We start from the raw sequence: 25,287 nt of genomic DNA, 5'->3' as shown, positions 1-25,287 counted from the left end.
TCGTTTCCCCAGCCCATTCCCAGTTTACCCAGTTAATGTATAGGACTTCCATACTCCCCTAGCTAGCCTGCCTTTCCTTTCCTCTACCTGCCCCGAACCTTAAAACCCCGCTAACTAGGCAAGATTTTTTAAATTTCCTGCTTTCACGCCATCCACAGCTGAAGTAAAGATATGCGATAGGGACCCCAGCGCACGCTTTTACGAGTAACAGTTACACGCTGGTGTCACTGGGAAAATCAGGAATGCCCAGGCCACGCCCACACTCCACCCCTACCACATCCATGCCCCTTCCCTTTCTCACGCAATGTTTTTTATCCACAAACCAGGAGATATGCGCATGGCCACGAGGCTTTTAAAATCCATACGGCCCGGGTGCGTCTGAGTCATGCTCGTATCTCAGTGCGCAAATTTGCAGGTAATTGGCCCAGTAGATGCACAGATTAAATAACACAAAGCTACACCTCCTCTTGAGAGGGCATAACTTGTGCGGCTAAAGGTACGCACAATCTTCTTAAAATAAAATGTGTGTGTCCAAGTTCCAGCCTCTCTCCAGTTTATATAGAACCATTTGTTTAAGCAGGTTCTGCATGAACTTTTACACATACTGAACCACAGGACATTTTCTATCAGCTATTTACATGCGTAAAACAGTTTTGTGCAAGTAACATAGTAAATGACAGCATATAAGGACCAAATGGTCCATCCAGTCCACCCAGCAAGTTGTTTTAGGTTTGTATGTGCCACTCCATGCAGGTAACCCCCATGCCTTCTTGTTCAGGTTTGCAAGACTGTGGTTACCCACAATCAGAAAATTATCACAATTTTATCCCAGTGCTTTTCTTCTATCCTTTTATCACTAGTGGCTTTGAAAATTTAGCCCAACATGTATAAGATAGAACTTCTTGCCTTTTCCCCCATACTCACGTCCTCTTTTTCTGTCTCTGTGCATGGCGCTCTCATCCTGGTTCCCTCCACCCATAACCTTGGGGGTCATCTGTGAGGCATTTATTAGGGATGTGCAGAGGGACGCCATACATTGCATTCGGGATTCGTATTCGTCGGGTGCAGATATGTTGCATTCGGCAAGGGGGCCCCCCGATACGTTTATACGTTTATATGTTAATTCTTATTCATTTCCCAGCTATAATTAAATGAACTACAAACCCCCACCCTCCTGACCCCCCCAAGACTTACCAAAACTCCCTGGTGGTCCAACGGGGGATCCGGAAGCCATCTCCTGCACTCACACCCTCGGCTGCCGGTATTCAAAATGGTGCCGATAGCCTTTGACCTACTATGTCACAGGGGCTATCGGTGCCATTGGTCAGCCCCTGTCACATGGTAGGAGCAATGGATGGCCCACGCCATCGTGTGCTCCTACCATGTGACAGGGGCTGACCAATGGCACCGGTAGCCCCTGTGACATAGTAAGGGCAAAGGCTATCGGCACATTTTGATTATTGGCAGCCAATGGCCCAAGTGCAGGAGATCACTCTGGCCGTCGGCTGCCAGTATTCAAAATGACGCCGATAGCCTTTGCCCTCACTGTCACAGGGGCTGAATGTCAGCCCCTGTGACATAGTGAGGGCAAAGGTTATCAGTTGCCAGTATTCAAAATGGCAGCCAACGGCCAGAGTACAGGAGGTCGCTCCCGGACCCCCGCTGGACTTTTGACGTCTTGTGGGGGTCAGGAGGGTCCCCCAAGACTTAACAAAAGTCCCTGGTGGTCCAGCGGGGGTCCGGGAGTGATCTCCTGCACTCTGGCCATCGGCTGCCAGTAATCAAAATGGCGCCAATAGCCTTTGCCCTTACTATGTCACAGGGGCTACCGGTGCCATTGGTCAGCCCCTGTCATATGGTAGGAGCACAATATGGTGCCGATGGCCATGTGACAGAGGCTGACCAATGGCACCGGTAGTCCCTGTGACATAGTAGGTCAAAGGCTATCGGTGCCATTTTGAATACCAGCAGCCGAGGATGGTGAGTGCAGGAGATGTCTCCTGGACCCCCCGCAGGACCACCAGGGAGTTTGTAAGTCTTGGAGTCAGGAGGGTGGGGATTTGTTTAAACTAGCTCCTTTAGATGGCCGAATAATTCGGCGAAGATTCGTTGTATTCATGGGGAATCACGATACGTTTTGCTTCCCCACGAATACAATGAATATGGCCCTATACGTTGTGGATTCCCAATTCGTAGGGAACGAATGCACACCCCTAGCGCCTATCTCCTTCTCTACAGACATCCAAAACACTGCTGGAGTGTATCATTTCTTCATCTATGACATCGCTAACATCCATTCTTTCCTGAGCATGGTACCAAAACACTTGTTCAAACCCCACTTTCACTACTAAAACTTGCTCTTTGCCACCCTCCCACTGCAATCTGCACTGCAATCTGTTGAAAATTTATCTACTCAACTATCTTCTTTCAAAACTGCTATGACCATGTAACTCCTTTACTCAAGTCACTACATTGGCTCCCTGTCCACTTGCAAATATAGTCCGAGCTTCTCTTATTTGCCTATAAATGCATTCATTCTGCAGCTCCTCATTACCTCTCCTCTGTCACACTCCACCCTTCCTCATGAACTCTGTTCATTGGCATATTACTCTTATCTGTGCTCCTCTCCTTCATGGCCAGTTCTGGACTTCACAACTTCCACATTGTTGCACCATATGTCTGGACTAAACTTCCTGAGCTGATCTGTTCTGCTCCCTCTCTGGCTATGTTCAGATAAAAACTCATCTCTTGTCTTGTATAAATACACTTCCCATAGACTCATGTCATGAATGAGTAGGGACGGTCTTGGATGTCTATCTCTATAACACTGCTTTAGAAATGATAACTAGAAGCAGTAATTGTGCATTGGATGCTGGGGCACATGAAGGATTCTACTTTATATTTGGATCTGCAGTGCTAGATTTTTTTCAATCTCTTTCTGCCTAGCACCAGGTTGAGATTATCGTGTCCTAGGGGTGTTCATGCACAAAATTTTCATTATTCTTCATTTTGTTTTCTTTATTTCTTTTTCTTTTCCTATCACTTTTTTGCTTTTGGTGATTTCTACAGTTCAGAAGCTTGAGTGCACATCAGTAGTTCTGTGTATGATTTGCTAATTTCTGCAAACAAACAGGCAATTTGTGCTCAATTACGGATATGTATGCAAGCTAAAAAACTGAGCTCGCAAATTGCCAAAAAAGAATATATCCCAGCTGTAAAGCTCTATGGCTTTTATTTATTTTTATTTATTTATTTTCTTTTATATATGCATATACCCAAGCTTTTAGCTTGGGTATATGCTCCCATTGTGCATAGAAATAACTGGGTGAGCCGGTGCGCGTTATCTACTATCACCTACTAGGTTACTATGATGCTACATTTGTTGCTTTACCCCTTCATGACGAGTCGGAGTTTGTGTGCTGAATGAATAAAGCTGATGAGGTTTATATTTTATTTATTTATTTATTTGTATTTTTCTATACCGGCATTCACGGAGTTCGTATCATGTCGGTTATATTATATAATATTATATAATAATACGGATACCTAATCTGCACAACACCTGTCAAAGTGAAGAAAACCCAGTGTAATATGATAAGTATCACTTAGTCTAATACTAATAAAAGAGTTGATGAAAAGGAGAAATATTCATACATGGCCACCAATAATCTCTTCAAAGTAAGTCATTCACTGTGCCTCAATATAATTGTCAGTGTTTCCTAGTCATTGTTATTGTCTGTAAGTCATTTTTTTTTCAAAGTTATTATATTACAGTTAGGAACTTACCTGGCAGTATGGTATCAGTAACCTTTAAAACGAAATAAATCAAAGGAAGTTGTGAGATGTTTCCTCTTCACAGTTTGCACGCACTGCAGGTTGTGCTTTGCATGGAGAAGCCCCTGCAATACTTACTTGAGTAATATTTGCGGCTCCGTCTTCTGTTTATTTATTTTTACATCTTGTATTCTGCAAATCCAGAATTGAGGCGGCTTAGCCTGGTCCTAGAGAGCCCAAGGCACTTGCCTATGACCCAGTTAGCTGTGGGGTACACTGGAGTTTGCCAGCAGATGTCCATCTTTACATCTGGCTTTCTTTCGGACTCTTCCTTTAAATATTTGTGGTAGGCATTAGGCTGGTGTCTCTGTGCCATATGATGATCCTTATGTTAGATGATACATAAACCTAATCAATAAATTATGTGAAAAATGACATCTAAAACTATCGAAATTCCTATTACTCTTCTACTGTGATTGTGCACTTTTCTGCTAGAATACCAGCAATTAGCACCTTCGTGCAGAAATATCATCATAGAATGTATTTTAAGGTGGGTACTACACATTGTAAGTTATTGTTTTATCATCCCCTATACACTGTTAAATGCTTCTGCTGTGAATTGCCTTTTAAACCTGCACATAAATCTGATTAATGGTTGAAGTGTTTGAAAGGGCATTTTCAGTCTTTCAAAGAGATTTAATTTCATGCATTGCCTCAGGGGCCATAATAGGATTCATTCCGTATTATCATTTCTAATCTCAAAAAGACAAATTTTAGTTATATTGTTTACATAAATACTTTATTGCACTGCCTGGATAGAGCTTTGGATTATTACGTCATTAGCTCTTGGCACGAAGCCTGCAGTAGAAGTGTTTTAGCTTGACCAGTCAGCTCATAGGATAAGTTATTACTGCTATAGGAGATGTTGGGTTGCCTTGGTAACCCAGTTCATAAGGCTGAGGAAGAATTAACTATTTCAGAAAAATGTTTACTGCTTTTTCAGAGATTGCTATCTGTTTTCCATTGCTGTATAAAGGTTTGAGTGTGCTGTGTTTATTGAAGTTTAATAATGGAAGACTTTCATCACATCTGCCAATATACCCGAGTATTTTATTTAAGGCGCACACCTGTAATGCAGATTCCAGGATTACTAATGTAGTGTGCCTAGCATATCTCAAGCCCAATACATGTTATAGCGCTGTATGAAAATTACATATAAAGATTGTGACAAACCCCCTGAGATACATAATGACAGCATCCATGGAGCTTCCACTAGGTGAGTCTGCTGCTTCCCATGTTTACAGCCAGGACCCTCAGTTTGTTGCAATACAGCATTAAGGACCACAACACAGGACCTTGCAGCAAAATTTTCACCTTCCTGTAGGTCCCCCTTCCCCCCCCCCCCCCTCTTTTCAAGCTTCCAGATGAAGAGATGGCCACAGCTTTCCTCTTTCTCAAGGACTGCTGCCCACCATTGATTCCCAGCCACCTGACCCTCCTGCATCAGTTTGCTCTCTCTTCCCTTGCAATCCCTTCCCTCCTTCTCTCCACTGGGATCAGTCCTGCCAGTCCCATGCAGCTTTGTTTCCAGGGCTTTTGTGCCACCCAGCACTGACTGTTAAACCCCTAGCACAGGTTCTAAAACAAAGCATACGGTGCACGGGGGCTGAAAGCAGAGCTTCAGGGTGCCCGCATGATTGACCCAACCTGCTGATCCTGGAAGGAAGGGCGCATGGCGTGGCTTAAAGGAGGGATATAAACTGGATGGAGTGAAAGTGGAGGTTGTGGCTGGCAGGGAAGCAGGGATGGGGAGGGAGAGAGGTTGGAAGGCTGGTGGAAGAATCAGAAGGAATGTTAGGAAAAAGGGATGAGTGGAAAAGAGAGAATGGATAGAAATTAAGGAGGTAGACAATAGGGATGTACAGCAGGGACGGATTTGTCCCATTCGGGATTCAGATTTGTAGGGGCCCAAATCCTTTGCATCCGTTCTCGGGGGCCCCCGATCCGTTCATATGTCAAAAATACATTCGTCCCCCCCCCCCCCCCAAAATCCCCATCCCAACCCTTTAAAGTTATTTATCTACAACCCCCCCCCCTCCTGACCCCCCCCCCCCAACTTGCCAAAAGTACCTGGTGGCCCAGCGGGATTCCTGGTGCGATCTCCTGCACTCGGGCTGTCGGTTGCCTGTATTCAAAATGGTGCCGTTAGCCCCTGTGACATAGTAAGGGCAAAGGCTATTGGTGCCATTTTGAATACTGGCAGCTGACGACCCACTTGCAGGAGATCGCTCCAGGACCCCCGCTGGACCACCAGGGACTTTTGGCGAGTCTTGGGGGGACTCCTGACTCCTGACCCCCCTTCCTGACTCCCCCCCAAGACTCGCCAAAAGTCCCTGGTGGTCCAGCGGGGGAACTGGAGTGATCTCCTGCAAGCAGGTCGTCGGCTGCCAGTAATCAAAATGGCGCCGATTGCCTTTGCCCTTACTATGTCACAAGGGCTACCACTGCCATTTTGAATACCGGCAGCTGACAGCCTGAGTGCAGGAGATCGCTCCAGGAACCCCGCTGGACCACCAGGTACTTTTGGCAAGTCTTGTGGGGGTCAGGAGGGTGGGGGGCCTATTCGTTGGTGATCCTTTGTATTCGTGGGGGTTCGCCATACGTTTCGGAACCCCCATGAATACAACGAATATGGCATATAGATTGCGGATTCACAATATGTCGAAAACGAATGCACACCCCTAGTAGACAACAGAGAAATGGTGTGAAGAAGAGACTGGAAGGGAGGTAAAGAGAAGAGTCACATTTGCTAGAGGAGAAATGTGGCAAGGGGTTGAGAGGAGATATGACAAGGGAAAAGAAGAGAGGGCAGAAATGCAACAAGGAAAGGAAAAATATAAAAGAAGAGAATAAATAACCTGGATTATACAAACAGAAGTTGGTAACAATATTATTTGTAAAATGAAAATATGGATTTAACCATTTTCTTTTTTAAAACATTTTTATTTAAACTTTACAGTAATTACAACAAGCTTATACTTGATAAAGGAAATAGGAGACTGACATGCTACTAATAATAAAAAAAGAAGAAGAAATTAATAGACATAAAACAGAAAAGCATCAGACTCCAGCAAGAACCCAAAACCATTGAGGGAATGACTATAGAGGGAAAAAGAAATGTACAATGAGCCATAATCCTGCTATAAATAACCTAAGCCGTCCCCTCCACCTGCCATCATCTCAGAGTCCAGGAAAAGCCACAGCTGTGAAGGTCTGCAGAATGTAATATTCTGAAAATGAGCTAAACATTTGCAAGGAAATTGAAGAACAAAATATGCTCCAATGGATAACACCTCTGGCACATTTCCAGAATTTATTTATTTTTTACATAAATCTGGAAACTCCCAAATCGTCCTCCCAAAAATAAAGTGTTGTTGCAATCTTTGTCCTGATCAAACACACAAGAGACCAAAAGTGATGCCTTTTCAGTGTCTTCCTCAGCCGATTGGGTATGAAAGTACTGTTCTCCCCCATTCTGCCCCCATGGAGTAAACCCTCCTTCAGGTATCGTGAGAACTTCTACCAAATATTTCTTCAATAATTCCAAAGGAGGAAGAACAGTGAGTACCTTAGGAAAAGTAAGCAGCCTTAAATGTGAATGTCTGCTGCTAAGAATTTTATCCTGAATTAAAGGAGGCTGAATCTTTCCAAGCTGATTTACTGCCTCAGAAGGCTCCTGGCTTGAGCCAGTCTTGTGTTTGAGAAGTGAACACCCCCCCCCCCCCAGCAAAGAAATAGCCTGGTGGAGGGAAGCCACTACAGGCCAAATGGCCCCCCAGATAATGATTTCAGACTTAACCTGGGAGACACGGGAAAAGCTTTAATTGTGGGGGATATGCAGAGTAATCTGACCATGCTCAATAATGAATTCACCTTTTTTTTCAGTGCAGGAAGAGAGGTGTCAAAAGAGTTTATTTGAGTAAGTAAGAAGTTACTGGGTAAAACTGAATGCCACCTAAGTCTCCCCCCTCCCCCCACGGCAGTAAAAGCACCTTTACTGTTTCACAGTGCAGCATAATGGGGGTAGATCTGGGGTGGGGGGTAGGAGGGCAGAGCCAGCTGGCAATGCATGGCAAAACAGGTGCAAATTTCCCAGGTACCCATGGCACTGGCCGGCCTCAAGTTTTCAAAAGGGATTTACAGATTGGCCAATAAATAGAAAACTAGGGGAGCAATTTTCAAAGCCATTTAAGAGTATAAAGCCTTTTTACCACTTTATTTGGTTGTCTGCTATTGGCCAGAAAAAGTATGTGCAAGCAAAGTATCAATGACAAATTACATGTCATATCTCTTAACTGAATGTAAGGCTTATATTCCACCTTTCCAAGGTTTAAAACCAATCCATAATATAAAATTCATCATACAGTTGACAAACAACAAAGTATATAAAACTCATTGCTCTGATACATCTGAAATGCATTGACAACATTACATCCTATCTAATGTGCCAACATTAGGATATATTTAACAAGCAAAACACTGTGCCCCGACATTAAATTAGTCAAATAATTGAATTTCTCCAGCGAGTACATTTCTGGTGTGCAAAAAATAGTTAGGTCATTGTGATGCGGTTAAGTAGAAAGTCACCTTGTCACACAGGGCTGGATAACTTTAAGCCACTTCTGAAGCGGGTCTAAAGTTCTCCGGCCAACATAGCCAGATATACTCGATATTCAGCTATGTTAACTGGATAGCTCAACCCCTCCCTGAAACATCCTTAGGGCATCCATTTTTATCCAGCTAAATTATAGCTGAATAACTACTTATCCAGTTATAATTTAACTGGATAAATGGCTGGATATGTAGTTTTTGCCAATTAGATGGATAATTTAAAAGTTATCCATCCGAATAGCTTTTGAATATTGACCTCCTTATGCACATGAATCAAAGCCAATCCACTCACAATTTTAGATGGATTAAATGTTGGTGCTGCAACTTTGCCAACCCAGAAGAGTTCTGTTCTTTTTCAGGTTTGACTCCATGTATGGACTGACAACTGAGAAACAATGATGTAACCTATAGTATATAATCTCCAGTGAATCCAGAATCTAGTCTTCATTGATGTCAAGTCAAAGCCAGGCTTGTAATGACTGCTCCTAACTCTGTAAGACAATAGGGGGTGGTCAGCAGTTATGTGCAGACTTTGTCCTAATACGCATAACTTGAAAATTGCCCCATATGCAAATGTATGCAAATTTGTAACCTAATCTTGAAAAACTGTGTTCCAGAACCTCCCTCCAAGAGGCTGCAGGAAATGGTTGAATTTGGCTGCAGTCATTTTGTTGCACTGTTTCAGTTTGTATTTACCTGGTGTCCAGTCAGACAGAAGGAGGAGCTTTATCGTTCTGCCGAATCTAAGCACTGTGTATTTTCTTGGCTCCACTGCTGGCAAAATCCCTTTTTCAAATTCCACAAAGAGGACCGGTTTTCAAACTTGCCAGGCTGTTCAAATTAACCCAGGTCTTACAAGTATATCTCATGAATATTTATTGAGGGCATTCTAAAAGCCAGACTTGTTTGCCTCATTGGGGATGAGACTTCACCATCCTTTATATACTGAGTAGGACCATGTAAGAACTGTATAACTGTGTCCCAAAGCATGGGAATGAGAGACTGGGAAGTGACATGCGCTCGTAATGAGGATCTTTACTTGTTTGTGACACTTGTGGACGGGACTTCGCCATCCTTACTGAGTAGGACCACATAAGAACTGTACAAATGAGCCCCAAATCATGGGAATGAGAGACTGGGAGGTGACATGCGTTTGGAATGCACATCTTTTCAAGTGTTTTTTAATCTGTACTGAGGTTGTTTTAAAAATGTCATTCTACTCTTATTAGGTCCCTCTTTGCCTTTCTGCTCCTGTCGGAAATGAATTTTCAAACCACCAGAAGAGTGCTGAACTGCAGAGTGCGCAGTCGTGCAGCACTCTGGGAACATTTCCCTATAGGGCCTACATGAAAACTTGCCCCAGAAGGACAGAGAAGACAGGTGTTCAGTACTTGTCCCAAGGTTTGTGAAAAAAGTGATGGCAGGAATGGGGAGCTGTAGACAGATTTAAAAAATGTCCCCAAAAATAAAAAGAACTGGTTCAATATCTCATGTTCCCTTTTTCCTTTCCTCTTTGGAAGGCAAATGGACAACATGGGGGAAAAGGTGTCTACTTAGAAAAACAGAAGAAGGTTCTTATGGCCTGGATTGGCCACTGTTGGAAACAGGATGCTGGGCGTGATGGACCCTTGGTCTGACCCAGTATGGCATGTTCTTAAGTTCTTAAGGAAGGGTTTCTTTAGAAAAACAGGGTGGGGAGTTTATGTAAAGAAATTAAAGGCATGCCACATATGGTCATACTGTACATATGGTGGTCATGTTCACGTTCATGATCTTGTACTGTGGCACACCCTGATGCTAATACTTTCATTCAGGAGGTATCACCGAGCCAGAACATGACTGTTCCCTCTGGAGTGTGCGTTCAAATTTGTTACTCATGCAACAATAATTGTACCTATGTTTCTCTTAAAGAAAGATGTTTCCTGTCTCTTACATAATGAAGATTTGCTAACATTGCAGCAGTCACGCTGAGCATGGAGCAGTTAGTACTCATGACTTATTAGCCAGGTAGATTTGGTGAGTAATTTTAGATTGCCGCGCTTAGTGTTAAAGGTGCATGGTCCCGGTATGAATAGACTTTACTGCTCACGATGCAGGCTCTTATGAAATTACATTCAAATGTTCAGAGTGCTTACAATCAAGATTAATACAATTTAAAAGAAAAAAAGAAGTGTTACCAAATAAAGCAACACTTTGAAACAAGCAAAACAGTAAAAAAAAAAAAAACAAACCAACAACCCAAAAGGTAGATTTGTTCATAAAAACCATTGGACACCCTCATGAAGCACAAGGGAATCTATGGAATTGAAGTTAATAAACAGAGCATAGCAAAACACTTTTGATGTCTCCTCCTACTGGCACTTAGCAGCTATAAGCCACAGCAGTAGATCTGCCCTGCAGCCTGTGGCTGATGTGTTGACATGTGTTTTCAGAAGGCGTTTGACAAAGTTCCTCATGCGAGGCTTCTAGGAAAAGTAAAAAAGTCATGGGATAGGTGGCAATGTCCTTTTGTGGATTGTAAACTGGCTAAAAGACAGGAAACAGAGAATAGGATTAAATGGACAATTTTCTCAGTGGAAGGGAGTGGGCAGTGGAGTGCCTCAGGGATCTGTATTGGGACCCTTACTTTTCAATATATTTATAAATAATCTGGAAAGAAATACGACGAGTGAGATAATCAAATTTGCAGATAATACAAAATTGATCAGAGTAGTTAAATCACAAGCAGATTGTGATACATTGCAGGAAGACCTTGTGAGACTGGAAAATTGGGCATCAAAATGGCAGATGAAATTTAATGTGGATAAGAGCAAGGTGATGCATATAGGGAAAAATAACCCATGCTATAGTTACACAATGTTAGGTTCCATATTAGGTGCTACAACCCAAGAAAGAGATCTAGGCGTCATAGTGGATAACACATTGAAATCGTCGGTTCAGTGTGCTGCGGCAGTCAAAAAAAAGCAAACAGAATGTTGGGAATTATTAGAAATGGAATGGTGAATAAAATGGAAAATGTCATAATGCCTCTGTATCGCTCCATGGTGAGACCGCACCTTGAATACTGTGTACAATTCTGGTCGCCGCATTTTTAAAAAGATATAATTGCAATGGAGAAGGTACAGAGAAGGGCTACCAAAATGATAATGGAACAGCTCTCCTATGAGGAAAGACTAAAGAGGTTAGGACTTTTCAGCTTGGAGAAGAGACGGCTGAGGGGGGATATGATAGAGGTGTTTAAAATCATGAGAGGTCTAGAACAGGTAGATGTGAATCGGTTATTTACTCTTTCGGATAATAGAAAGACTAGGAGGCATTCCATGAAGTTAGCATATGGCACATTTAAAACTAATTGGATAAAGTTCTTTTTTACTCAACGCACAATTAAACTCTGGAATTTGTTGCCAGAGGATGTGGTTAGTGCAGTTAGTATAGCTGTGTTTAAAAAAGGATTGGATAAGTTCTTGGAGGAGAAGTCCATTACCTGCTATTAATTAAGTTGACTTAGAAAATAGCCACTGCTATTACTAGCAACGGTAACATGGAATAGACTTAGTTTTTTGGGTACTTGCCAGGTTCTTATGGCCTGGATTGGCCACTGTTGGAAACAGGATGCTGGGCTTGATGGACCCTTGGTCTGACCCAGTTATGGCATGTTCTTATGTTATTATGATTAGAAGAGACCATACTTGTAATGGATGGTGGAAAGACTATCTGGCAAGTCACTGAAGAAATGTTGCAACCTGGAGTGGGACTTGTGACCTTCCTTCCAAATATTGCAATGCAAGGAAGAATTTTGCTGAGCTTCAGAGCCGTTGCTTCTTTTATTCATTGCTTCAATCTCAGTCAACAGAGGATGGTTTTCCGATATAGGCACTAGGAAAGAGAGAATCATCATCATCATCATTTATTTCTAGTTACTCTATTCCACTTTAAGAGTGAAAGTGTGAGGAAAGAGAAACGCTTGTGATTTCCTTTCAGAAATGCTGCCTTGGACCCTGTATAGCAGAAAACTTTCTGAAAAGAAGCGCCATCTTGTGTGTGTGTGTGTGTGTGTGTGTGTGTGTGTGTGAAGTGTTCAATGTGAAATCAGATGTCAATTCTTATTTTCCAATTACATTTGCAGAATATTTGTTATTTACCTTGCAGTAATTAAACTCTGACACTTTGTGCCCCAGCACTAAGATACCGTAGATTAAAATCATCAGACTTTATGCAATATCAATTTAAATATCATTAATGAGCATTTAATTTGCACACTACAGATTAGACACAGTTAGCTAATGATCTATAACTTTATTTCATACACATTTATGTACTAAATGGAAGAAGAAAATGCTTAAAATCCCTATTCTCTGTTGTATAATTATAATAGTCCAATGATAGATAAAAGCTAACGAGTAAAGCATGAGTATGTTGCTGCATTATTGGAATATTTATGTCCTAAGCATGTTCTTAAAATTAATTCATTGGGAATGTTTACATTAGAGAACTGTCCATTAGTTTTGTATTAGGCGAAGAATTAAAGTAGCTAATATCATCCAGTGAGTATCGTAAATGACATGAGAATTATGAGATCTTATCCAAGGGAAGTGGGTAGAGAGAGAGTACTCCATTATCAAGATGACTTTTTGTGAAATGGCTTCTCATAATGTAATTGAAAAGGAAAATGGGGATTGCAGGTTATATAACTGGGGAGAAACAGTAATTATGTGGAAATTTCAAATGCAACAGAGATGGTGAAGGTATTTGCAATATAGATTAACTTTCACATCTTTATGAATTTTCTTTCAATAACAAAGCTGAGCACATTTGGGAACATTTTAGATCGGATGAATATAATTTTCTATTCCAAATAAAATCCTCAGAAACACTCATTAACGTGGTTAGTAGAGGAGCTATCACTCTGTAACCAGCCTCTCCAGGACTTGTAATAATGGGGGTTGTGAAAATCAGATGACAAGGATGAAAGCAATAGCATCCTTACAGAGGTACAGTAGCAGCAGTGGTCGATACTGAGTATAGTCACACAGGTATCCACTCATCCATGTCTCATCATAGAATTTATTAAACAAGTTCAGCGTGTCACAAAACCAAAATGTATAACACTTATTTACAATGAGTCTGCACTTGAAATAGAGACCACAAGAAAAGAACCTGCAAAGTCTAATTTGCTGACTGTCTCTGCTGAGCAAACCTGATGGGACCCAGCAAAGGTCAAATGGTCAGTCTTCCTTTTGGCAGTGCATGGTCTCGTGCGATGTAGAAGAATTAGTGAGTAGTGACAGGTGATTTAACACTGCAGTATGTTTCCCCACAATGAAATGGTCCTCATTCCTAAATGCAAGTGCGTTGAGGAAATACGATGGAAAAGAAAACAATTAGGTGATTCCATCCTAGCTTAGCTTCAGTGACGTGGGGGTACTTCACAGTTTTCCCGGAGGGGCCAAGCAGCTCTGGAAGCTGCATAAAACTAAGGTTCCTGAACGTTCAGGTAAAGTCTGCGTGTACGCTTTACTCAAACACTGTACCCCAATTATGCACGTTCTCTTTGAAAATTTGTGGGTAACTAATTCACACAAACTTATCACCTCCTCTTCAAAGGGCATAAACGTATATGCATGCTTTCTACAATCAGAAAGTATGAATGTAAGCTCCAAACCTCCCCCCTCCCCCCCAGAACACCTTGCTGCAGTTTGTGTAAAAGTGTACACACAAGTGGGTTACACACAGACTTTTCCAGGCCCCAGGCTCTTTTCTAACATTCATTTATGCTCATAAAACTTGGTTATATGGCTTTGAAAATTCAGCCCATAATGAATAATGCCATCTGGCTTTGTTCAGTTGCATTAAACTGCAGGAACTGTCTAATAACAGATAGAAAAAGTAATAGCTGAATACACCCATTAGGTCTACACATCCACGGGAATGGCCTTCGTTTCACCAATAACTGCGCATGCCACATGTACAGCTTTTGGTCCAGATACTGCTGGTTCAGTGCACACAACATTGGGTTAATGTGCGCTAAACCTGTGCATTGCATGTTAATGCTGGTGGTGGCAAGGTCCCTATCTGGAAAAAAAAATCAAGGGAAGTCCAGAAACAGCAATGCTGCACACCAAAACTGTTAACCTATCGCATTCACTGACTAAGCGACTGTCTTAGTTACTGCATTCCAATTTTCAGGGCAATCTCTTCATTGATTTCTCTCTTGAAATGAGGTCACAGGCAGTTGGACACATTCTCCCCATTAGGTGTCCACTTTCAAAACTGCCCTAGCAAAATTACACTGCACAAGTTACACCAGCCATTTGGTGGACGCATATTTATCATGAAAAGCTACGCACATGCAGTACTTCCAGATTTAATAAAATATGCATGTAAATCCACATCCCTCCCCAGTATGGGTAAATGTACGCGTAACTTTACCAGCATCAGGCAGCCTATTTTATAAAAAGCCACATCTAAGCCAATGTTTTATATGCAAAAGATCCTTGGAAAGATCCTCTTAGAAACTAATAATAATTTGTCATTTATTTTAGAATGTGTCAACGTAGAATGTACAAATAACCAAATTGTTTTCCTCTGCTTTTGTGTTACTGATTTCTCAGTACTATCTCCCTGTGCTCTCTGCTAGCACTATGTTTGGGGGAATACGCAATACTTACTGATATATTGTTGAGATTGCTGTATACAGCAGTCTGTATCCAGAGGTATTTAAAAATGAACATCCTGTTCAGTATAAAATAGAATGTGTCCTAAATGCAGAGTTCTAGAAGCTGTATTGGTGCTGGAGAAAACTAGGCTGTTGAAACATTTAAAAGACCGACAAACATGATGCAGTAGAAGAGCTTTTGAGTTTGCACTGGTCCTTATGAAAACATTTTCTGGTTCTTTCCTATGGGAATGGTGACTCATTGCAGAACCCCAGGACTTTAGAGACAGCACTGACTGCCTCAAATGAGGAAAGAAAAACAAAATATCTGCTGAGTCACTAAAACTGGCCATGCATGACTGTATGTTAGAATTGGATTTCATGGGAAACCATGTTCAAATGCTGCCTTAGGCCTTTTGTAAGCAAACTGAAATATTTAAAAGAAATTAAAAGAAATGTGAAGCCTGAAGAAGGATATTAGATGGTGTTAATCTTTTCCAAATCAATGTTCTTCCCTTTGCACATTAAATGAACCTGTCCAGCCTCCAGTCATTCAGTGGAAATCTTACCCATCACATGTATTTTCTAACTAAATATTCTATAGATAAGTAGTAGGGATATTTTACACTTTTTATAAAAAAAAAAATGCAGGCATTTGTTCTGGAAACTTCTGGAACAGCAGTATTCCACCCTATACTTTTGTACACCAATATATTTTCTGTATGACAGCCCTAACGTCTTTGCAAATACTAGAGATGTACATTCAATGGAAATTAATGCTTAAAATGCAATGAAGGAGACCATTTTCATTTCCTTCATGGACCCCTGAAATGAATGGAGAGTGCCCACAAATATAAAGATACATTGTTGTTTCATTTGTTTGTTTCCCATTCAAGCCTATGGCTCATTGAAAAGTGCTGCAATGAGACTGAAACTATAGCAACCAACAAATGCCAAAGTGGGAAAAGTAGGCAAGTAGACAGGATGGAGGACCAATCAAGGTAAAACATTTTTTAAATTAGCCTATAGCTGCCATCTAGATCAAATGACACTGCCATCCTTCCACTGAAAGGTCTGAGCAAGCATAAGAACAAAAGAACTTAAGATATGCCATATTGGGTCAGACCAAACGTCCATCAAGCCCAGTATCCAGTTTCCAACAGTGGCCAATCCAAGTCACAAATACCTGGCAAGTACTTTTACGTAGTAATTATGCAAAACCCCCCACTGCTCTCATTACACCACCTTTTGGCGATTCACTCCTTGCATGACCTTCATAATAGGCATCATTGTGCGGCAACTTGTACCATTTTTTCACTCTGCCTTATTTTTAATCATCGGTCAGTCCAATTTTTTAACTTTTTCAGTGCTAAATAATAAAAGTGCTCTGTGCTTATTCAACTGTTTCTACGAAGAAATTCTCCTCATTCAATAATGTAATATCACTTAACTTGTAATTCCAGTATGTAATGCTGTTAATGCCCAAGTTGTACATCCGATAATGTGTAGCAACGTGATGTGTCTTCACATTGCCGTATCTGTGCCCGACACTGTACGGTGTTTCGGACGGGATCGTCCTTCTTCAAGGGCAATATTTCTTTCGGACGGGATCGTCCTTCTTCAAGGGCAATATTCTGCGCCATAAAAGAACTTTCATTAGACTCTGAATAGCTGTATTAACAAAATCCAAACATGCATCGCTACTTACTCAGTTTTTCCACCATTGTTACTCTCAGCGTTTTTTACGATCTTCTCTTCCGGTTTTCCACTTCCCGCCTCCGTTTTTTTAAACCCCCTTACGTAGGTGACGTCAACTCGCGTCACTCTGTTCCTACAGGGAATACCACTCAATCATGCTATTCAACCCCATCGGGCTCACAGTGCGCATCCAAAATATCCACTGTTGCTCCTTTAAATTTAACAAAACATTCAGATCACCACCACGTTGTAACGATCCAACTACTTCTAAAACTCGCCATGTCAGCTGTTGAAAGGCATGCTGTTTCTCTAAGCAATGGGCCACCATTGGAGCCATCATTTTACCTGTGGCTAAACAGCTCCGATGTTCAATCAAACGCACTCGTATTTGACGTTTTGTCCGTCCTATGTAGTACAGGTTACAGGGGCACACGATGATGTATATCACATAAGATGTATCACAGCAAGAATATTGTCGTGATTTATGTGCTTTTCCATATTTATCAATCCATACTGCACCCTCAATGACCTGGCTGCATAGGGAGCAGTGTTTGCATTGCCAATGTCCTATGTTTTCATTTGTGCTGCTAGCATTTACAGTAGTCAAGAAAGAGTGCGTGACTAGATCCCCCACATTTGTTCCTCTACTATACGCAATAATCGGAGGTTCTTTAAAAATGTCATGAATCTTCAAAACTGGCCAATGATGATGAATCAACGTGGCTATGTTACCTGACAAATTAGAGTAGGGAACAGTACACACAATCCTTGATTCTTCACTTTCTGATGATTTATCAAGGAGCAACCATTGGCGTTCCGCGTTGTATGCACGCTTGTAAGCTTTCTTGATATATCTCACCGGATAGCCCCGTTCAAGCAGGCGGGTTTTGAGGATGTCTGCTTGACGGACGAACTCGGCTTTTATGCTGCAGATTCTTCGTAACCGGAGAAACTGCCCTATTGGCAGATTATTCCGTAATTGTTGAGGATGAAAGCTGGTATAATGTAAGAGGGTATTCCTCTCACATTCTTTCCTGTACAACGTGGTGTTACAACGACCTTTAACCAAACTAATGGCAATGTCTAAAAAATTGATGTCTGTTTTGTGGAACGTACTAGTGAATTGTAGGTGCTCATCAAGCGTATTCAACCACTGCAGAAACTGTTGTAATTCTTGTGTACCCGAGTGCCAAATAAAAAATACATCATCAATGTACCGCGTCCAATCGGAGACTGGACTAAACTGTGTGTGGGGATACAATTTTTCTTCTTCAAATTGTCGAACGTACAAATTGGCCAGGCTTGGGGCCATTGTTGCCCCCATTGCCGTGCCACTTATCTGCTTATACCATTTATTCAAAAAGATAAAGAAATTCTCACACAATGCTAGTCTAGCTATGGACATTAAAAAAGATGTCGGTATCCGATGTGGCTGTTCTCTATTCTCTAGATATTTTTCTAAAATTGCTAGAGTATCTTCCTGCGGTATTGATGTATACAAAGATTTAATATCTAAGGTCACTAATATAACTGAATCTGGCACTCGGATATTCTGTAGTTTCGATAACATATGTTTGGTGTCTTTGCAATATGATAAAGCATCTTCTACCATCGGGTGTATAATCACATCAATAAGGGTGGAAAGTGGTTCCAGGAGAGACCCTATCGTAGTAACAATGGGGCGCCCCGGCGGGTTCCGCAAATCTTTATGTACCTTAGGAGCCATATACAGAGTTGGTGAAATGGGAAATTTTTGCGGGTAAAATTTCCCATTTCACCAACTCTGTATATGGTTCCTAAGGTACATAAAGATTTGCGGAACCCGCCGGGGCGCCCCATTGTTACTACGATAGGGTCTCTCCTGGAACCACTTTCCACCCTTATTGATGTGATTATACACCCGATGGTAGAAGATGCTTTATCATATTGCAAAGACACCAAACATATGTTATCGAAACTACAGAATATCCGAGTGCCAGATTCAGTTATATTAGTGACCTTAGATATTAAATCTTTGTATACATCAATACCGCAGGAAGATACTCTAGCAATTTTAGAAAAATATCTAGAGAATAGAGAACGGCCACATCGGATACCGACATCTTTTTAATGTCCATAGCTAGACTAGCATTGTGTGAGAATTTCTTTATCTTTTTGAATAAATGGTATAAGCAGATAAGTGGCACGGCAATGGGGGCAACAATGGCCCCAAGCCTGGCCAATTTGTACGTTCGACAATTTGAAGAAGAAAAATTGTATCCCCACACACAGTTTAGTCCAGTCTCCGATTGGACGCGGTACATTGATGATGTATTTTTTATTTGGCACTCGGGTACACAAGAATTACAACAGTTTCTGCAGTGGTTGAATACGCTTGATGAGCACCTACAATTCACTAGTACGTTCCACAAAACAGACATCAATTTTTTAGACATTGCCATTAGTTTGGTTAAAGGTCGTTGTAACACCACGTTGTACAGGAAAGAATGTGAGAGGAATACCCTCTTACATTATACCAGCTTTCATCCTCAACAATTACGGAATAATCTGCCAATAGGGCAGTTTCTCCGGTTACGAAGAATCTGCAGCATAAAAGCCGAGTTCGTCCGTCAAGCAGACATCCTCAAAACCCGCCTGCTTGAACGGGGCTATCCGGTGAGATATATCAAGAAAGCTTACAAGCGTGCATACAACGCGGAACGCCAATGGTTGCTCCTTGATAAATCATCAGAAAGTGAAGAATCAAGGATTGTGTGTACTGTTCCCTACTCTAATTTGTCAGGTAACATAGCCACGTTGATTCATCATCATTGGCCAGTTTTGAAGATTCATGACATTTTTAAAGAACCTCCGATTATTGCGTATAGTAGAGGAACAAATGTGGGGGATCTAGTCACGCACTCTTTCTTGACTACTGTAAATGCTAGCAGCACAAATGAAAACATAGGACATTGGCAATGCAAACACTGCTCCCTATGCAGCCAGGTCATTGAGGGTGCAGTATGGATTGATAAATATGGAAAAGCACATAAATCACGACAATATTCTTGCTGTGATACATCTTATGTGATATACATCATCGTGTGCCCCTGTAACCTGTACTACATAGGACGGACAAAACGTCAAATACGAGTGCGTTTGATTGAACATCGGAGCTGTTTAGCCACAGGTAAAATGATGGCTCCAATGGTGGCCCATTGCTTAGAGAAACAGCATGCCTTTCAACAGCTGACATGGCGAGTTTTAGAAGTAGTTGGATCGTTACAACGTGGTGGTGATCTGAATGTTTTGTTAAATTTAAAGGAGCAACAGTGGATATTTTGGATGCGCACTGTGAGCCCGATGGGGTTGAATAGCATGATTGAGTGGTATTCCCTGTAGGAACAGAGTGACGCGAGTTGACGTCACCTACGTAAGGGGGTTTAAAAAAACGGAGGCGGGAAGTGGAAAACCGGAAGAGAAGATCGTAAAAAACGCTGAGAGTAACAATGGTGGAAAAACTGAGTAAGTAGCGATGCATGTTTGGATTTTGTTAATACAGCTATTCAGAGTCTAATGAAAGTTCTTTTATGGCGCAGAATATTGCCCTTGAAGAAGGACGATCCCGTCCGAAAGAAATATTGCCCTTGAAGAAGGACGATCCCGTCCGAAACACCGTACAGTGTCGGGCACAGATACGGCAATGTGAAGACACATCACGTTGCTACACATTATCGGATGTACAACTTGGGCATTAACAGCATTACATACTGGAATTACAAGTTAAGTGATATTACATTATTGAATGAGGAGAATTTCTTCGTAGAAACAGTTGAATAAGCACAGAGCACTTTTATTATTTAGCACTGAAAAAGTTAAAAAATTGGACTGACCGATGATTAAAAATAAGGCAGAGTGAAAAAATGGAACAAGTTGCCGCACAATGATGCCTATTATGAAGGTCATGCAAGGAGTGAATCGCCAAAAGGTGGTGTAATGAGAGCAGTGGGGGGTTTTGCATAATTACTAAGTAATGATCGTTCCCAAGCTCGAATAGGAATTGAGTGTCAGTTGAAGGTTATTAGTTTGTTTGCACAAGTACTTTTACGTGCCAGGTAGCTCATGATTTACTATTAAGTAAATCATGAGCTACTATTGCTTACTAATTAATAGCAGTTTATGGATTTTTCCTCTAGGAACTTATCCAAACCTTTTTTAAACCCAGTTAAGCTAACTGCTATAACCACATCCTCTAGCAATGAATTCCAGAGCTTAATTATGTGCTGAGTGAAAAATAATTTTCTTTGATCTGTTTTAAATGATCTACTTGTTAACTTCATGGAATGTCCCTTGGTCCTTCTCTGAGAGAGTAAATAACCGATTTACATTAACTTGTCCTTTCATAATTTTGTAGACCTCTATCATATCCCCCTCAGTCATCTCTTCTCCAAATTGAACAGCCTTAACCTCTTTAGCCTTTCCTCATAAGGCAGCCATTCCATGCCTTTATCATTTTGGTCACCTATTTCTACACTTTCTCCAGTGCAACTATATCTTTTTTGAGATCCGGTGACCAGAACTACATACAGTATTCAAGATGCAGCCTCACCATGGAGCGATACAGAGGCATTATGACATCCATCCTTTATTTGCCATTCCCTTCCTAATAATTCCTAACATTCTGTTTGCTTTTTTGATCACCACAGCACACTGAGCCGATGATTTCAGTGGATTATCCACTACAGTGGTTTTCAAACTATTTTCTGTCAGGACACACCTGACAGATGGTTCTCACATGCGTGACACACTGAACACATGATCCTCATGGGGCTAAATGTAACCATATACTCTGTATCTACAGGAACCACTGTGACCCCCCAACAATGGGTGCAAAACTGAACTAGGGCATTCCCCATTCAGTTTACCATATAAAAAAGTTATTTCTGGTGTCATCTCAGTAACAGCAACATAAACACTCTCTCCTACCAGATGCAATATCCCTCCTTATGAAAAAGCTGTTATTTACCACCAATACAAGTCCTATTGAGAAAACACAACAAATAATATTGATACAAATGCCTACATGCTAGTAAAATACCTCACCTTGGTCACACAAGAGAATCAACCTTCACCAAGTATAGAAAGACTGCAAATTACAAATTTGGAGACAGAAACTGGAATGGTAACAACTCTAACTATGAAAAGGCAACACTACAAATATTTAACCAGGCCCTAAACACCAATACACGTCTTAATTGGAAAACAGAGCAAGCCAAGCTGCTATAGATCCCAAAAAGAAACTATAAGCTTGCAGAATTTCCTTACCTGGGCCACACACAGAACACAGAATACTAGAGATGTGATTTGGCCAAACCTTTTGGGTCGGCCTTCCTTATCGGCCTGCCGTGGGAAATTTCATTTTCCATGGGTCGGGCAGATTTCTTTTTGGCTGTCCCAAACAAAAAAAAGCAAAACACCCCAACCCTTCAGATTTAATTAATTACAATCCTCCCAACCCCCAAAAAACTTGCCTAAAGTACCTGGTAGTCCAGTGGGGGTACCGGGAGCGATCTCCCACTCTTGGACCGTCGGCTGCCAGTAAAGAAAATGGCGCCGGTGGCCCTTTGCCCTTACCATGTGACAAGGGCTCTTGGTGCCATTGGCCGGCCTCTGCACATGGTAGGAGCAATGGCCGGCACCATCTTAAAAAATGGCGCAGGCCATCCATTGCTCCTACCATGTGCACCATATACGCACATGGTGAGAGAAAAAGAGTGGTCAGGGAAGTGATTAACTAGTCAATCACAATCACAAAAATAAAATATTCTCTCTTAAAATAAAAGAATGTTTCTAAAACACACAGTGCAGTTTGAAACATCCCCACGTATGAAAACAAACACTAACAAGTTAATTTTCAAAGGGCCACGCACGTAAAAAACAGGGGTTACGTGCATGGCTGGGTCTTGCACAAGCTGTGTGCATTTTAGAACAGGCCCAGCCATGTGCATATCCTCCGTTATACACAGAAGTGCTGAGCCCTGAGAAAGGGGTGGGCTGGGGGCGGCATGGTTTGATTGGAGGGGGGGCATCGGGGTGGAACGGAAGCCAGCCGGGACAGCGATCATTGTCCCAGGGATGCTGCAGGCACGCAGAAATTACTTCTGCTCCAGAGGTGCAGTAAGTAGTAAAATAAAACATTTGGGGTAGCTAGGTAGGGGTTAGGGATCAGGGTGAAGAGGGGAAAGGGGAAAGGGAAGGAATGTTAGGCAGGGTGTAGGGAAGTTCCTTCCTAGTCCTCTCCTTAATTGGAGTGGACTGGGAGGGAATTGGGGGAGGCCCGATTGCAATGCCATGCATAGATTACAAAATCCCCCCTGCATGCGTGAGTTGCAGGCCACCCGTGCAGGCCGCCCGCATATGCAGCCATCGGATTTTATAACATGTGTGCGCCGGCATGAGCATGTTATAAAATCTATGCACTTATCTGGCTGCACCTCCAAATCCACATATAAATGTGTGCTCGCACACCCGTTTTAAAGTTACCAGCTCTAAATGCATTCATGTGCATAAAGCCCAGTCTTACGTGTGTAAATTCTTTTGAAAATTACACCCTTAGCCTTGTGCTAATACCTGGCAAATCTGAATGCTAACAGTTTTATTTAGTTCTCCCTGTACTAGAAAATGGCAGCAGCCCGCCCTGAGACCCGTGCATTCTGCTGATATCAACCTAAATCAATTTCAAGGGACATTAGTGAGGCAAGAGTGTTTGGGGATTGTCCTGTCCCTTTCTTCTGCTGTGGCAGGGGGGAAATCTCCTGCACCGGCTTCTTTGTGTGGGGTGGGAAGGGGATGGCAGGGGCCTGTGAGACCTCAGGAGTGTTGCTGCAGGCCAGGCCCAGCCTGACCCCATTTTTATTTTTTGATTTGTTTTTGCTTGTTTTGACTTAGAAAAGGAACTGAACCTAAATAAACTTCAAGACAAATCGAAAAATGAATTTAAAAATCCCCCAAAATGAAACCCGACCAAAAGAAAATGCTTCAGCCTGCACATATCTTCCAGAATAATGCGATAAAAATAAATTACTTCTGTACTTTTTTCTCTCTTAAGTCCTGAGAGAGAGGTTTGGCATCCTATCAGCAGATGCAAGCTTTCTGGCAGTGCATAGACAATTATATTTCTCTTTTGGCAAAAATTAACATTTTACCAGATGAATTAAAAAGGCTTTTATAGATGGTTTATTTTATATATACCTGACACTCTTTTCAAATAGAGTGGGACCAAAATAATAGAACAAAGCTTATTAAGTTAATCTTCAGATTTATCTTATGACCTCTCTTTTCTCCTAAGCAATGTAATCGCAGTCTGCTTTAGGTTCCAAAGCTTGTCTATAGGCTGTGTAGTGACAGGAGTGATTTTTTTTTCTGACATGTGATATATTGTGATCAATGCTAATAACAAGGAAAAGTTTAAACAACTGAGACACAACAAAAAGTTAAAAAGTAAGAATATTTTTGGGGAGGAGTAGAGTTTGTAAAATCTGTTCTACACAGCCTCATATAACCCAACATATACCCATTGTCATTAGAAGTGGCAGGATGTGAAGAGGCTTTCTAGGTTAGCGTATGATTGATTACCTCTTGCCTTTTATAACCTGACAAACACATACTGAGGTCCATATTCAAAAGCCATTTAAACAGATAGGGGCAGATTTTCAAAGGGGTACGCGAGTAACATACACGTGTAACCCCCGAAGACCTGCCCCAAGCTCCCCCCCGGGATGTGCTTATGTCCTGGGGCTTCGAATAAGGGGCTGGCCGGGGGCGTGTCCAGGGGCATGGTGGAGGTCCATGGGCGGGGCCAGAGGCGTGACAGCGGCCTGTGCCGGGGCAGGGAACCGGCAGTGCACGCAAGTTACGCCTGCCAGAGGATGCCCCTTCTTATCCAGCTAAATTCTAATTACCCAGCTTGAATTTAGCTGGAAAAGGGCTGAAATTAGCCAGGTAAGTCATTTAGATGGATAACTATTACATTATGGGACAAATCTTTAAACGTACGCGAGGGCGCAGATTTGTTTGTGCAACCCGGCGCGAACAAATCTACGCCCGATTTTATAACATGCCAGAGGCAGGCGAAACTCCATGAAATAAGGTGTTGGGGGGGGGGGATTTAGTTAGGGCTAGGGGGTGGGTTAGATAGGGGAAGGGAGGGAAAGGTGGGGGGGGGGACACCAAAAAAAAGTTCCCTCCAAGGCCTCGGAGGGAACGGAGGCAGGCAGCTCAGCTCGGTGCGTGCAGTTTGCATAATTGTGCACCCCCTGTGCGCACTGACCCTGGATTTTATAACATGCACGCCACTGAATATGTTTATCCAGCTAACTAGCCAAGCTGCACAGCAGCTAAAAATGGACCCTCATTGTCATTGCAAGTGGCAGGATGGGAGGGGGCTCTGTAGGTTAGGCTGTGATAACCTCTTGCAACACTACGTCATAAAACCCGACATACACACATTG

At 42.0% G+C, this 25,287-nt stretch overlaps 1 protein-coding gene across 3 annotated transcripts in view; it reads left to right on the top strand.

The window, feature by feature from the left end:
• IL1RAPL1 (interleukin 1 receptor accessory protein like 1) overlaps positions 1 to 25,287 on the top strand; it is a 1,713,530-nt gene that overhangs the window by 476,492 nt on the left and 1,211,751 nt on the right. The window lies entirely within an intron of this gene.

The sequence above is a fragment of the Rhinatrema bivittatum genome, chromosome 5 (genome assembly GCF_901001135.1).
Source record: "Rhinatrema bivittatum chromosome 5, aRhiBiv1.1, whole genome shotgun sequence".
NCBI classification, from domain to species: Eukaryota; Metazoa; Chordata; class Amphibia; order Gymnophiona; family Rhinatrematidae; genus Rhinatrema; species Rhinatrema bivittatum.
This window is presented reverse-complemented; position numbering and strand designations above follow the sequence as displayed.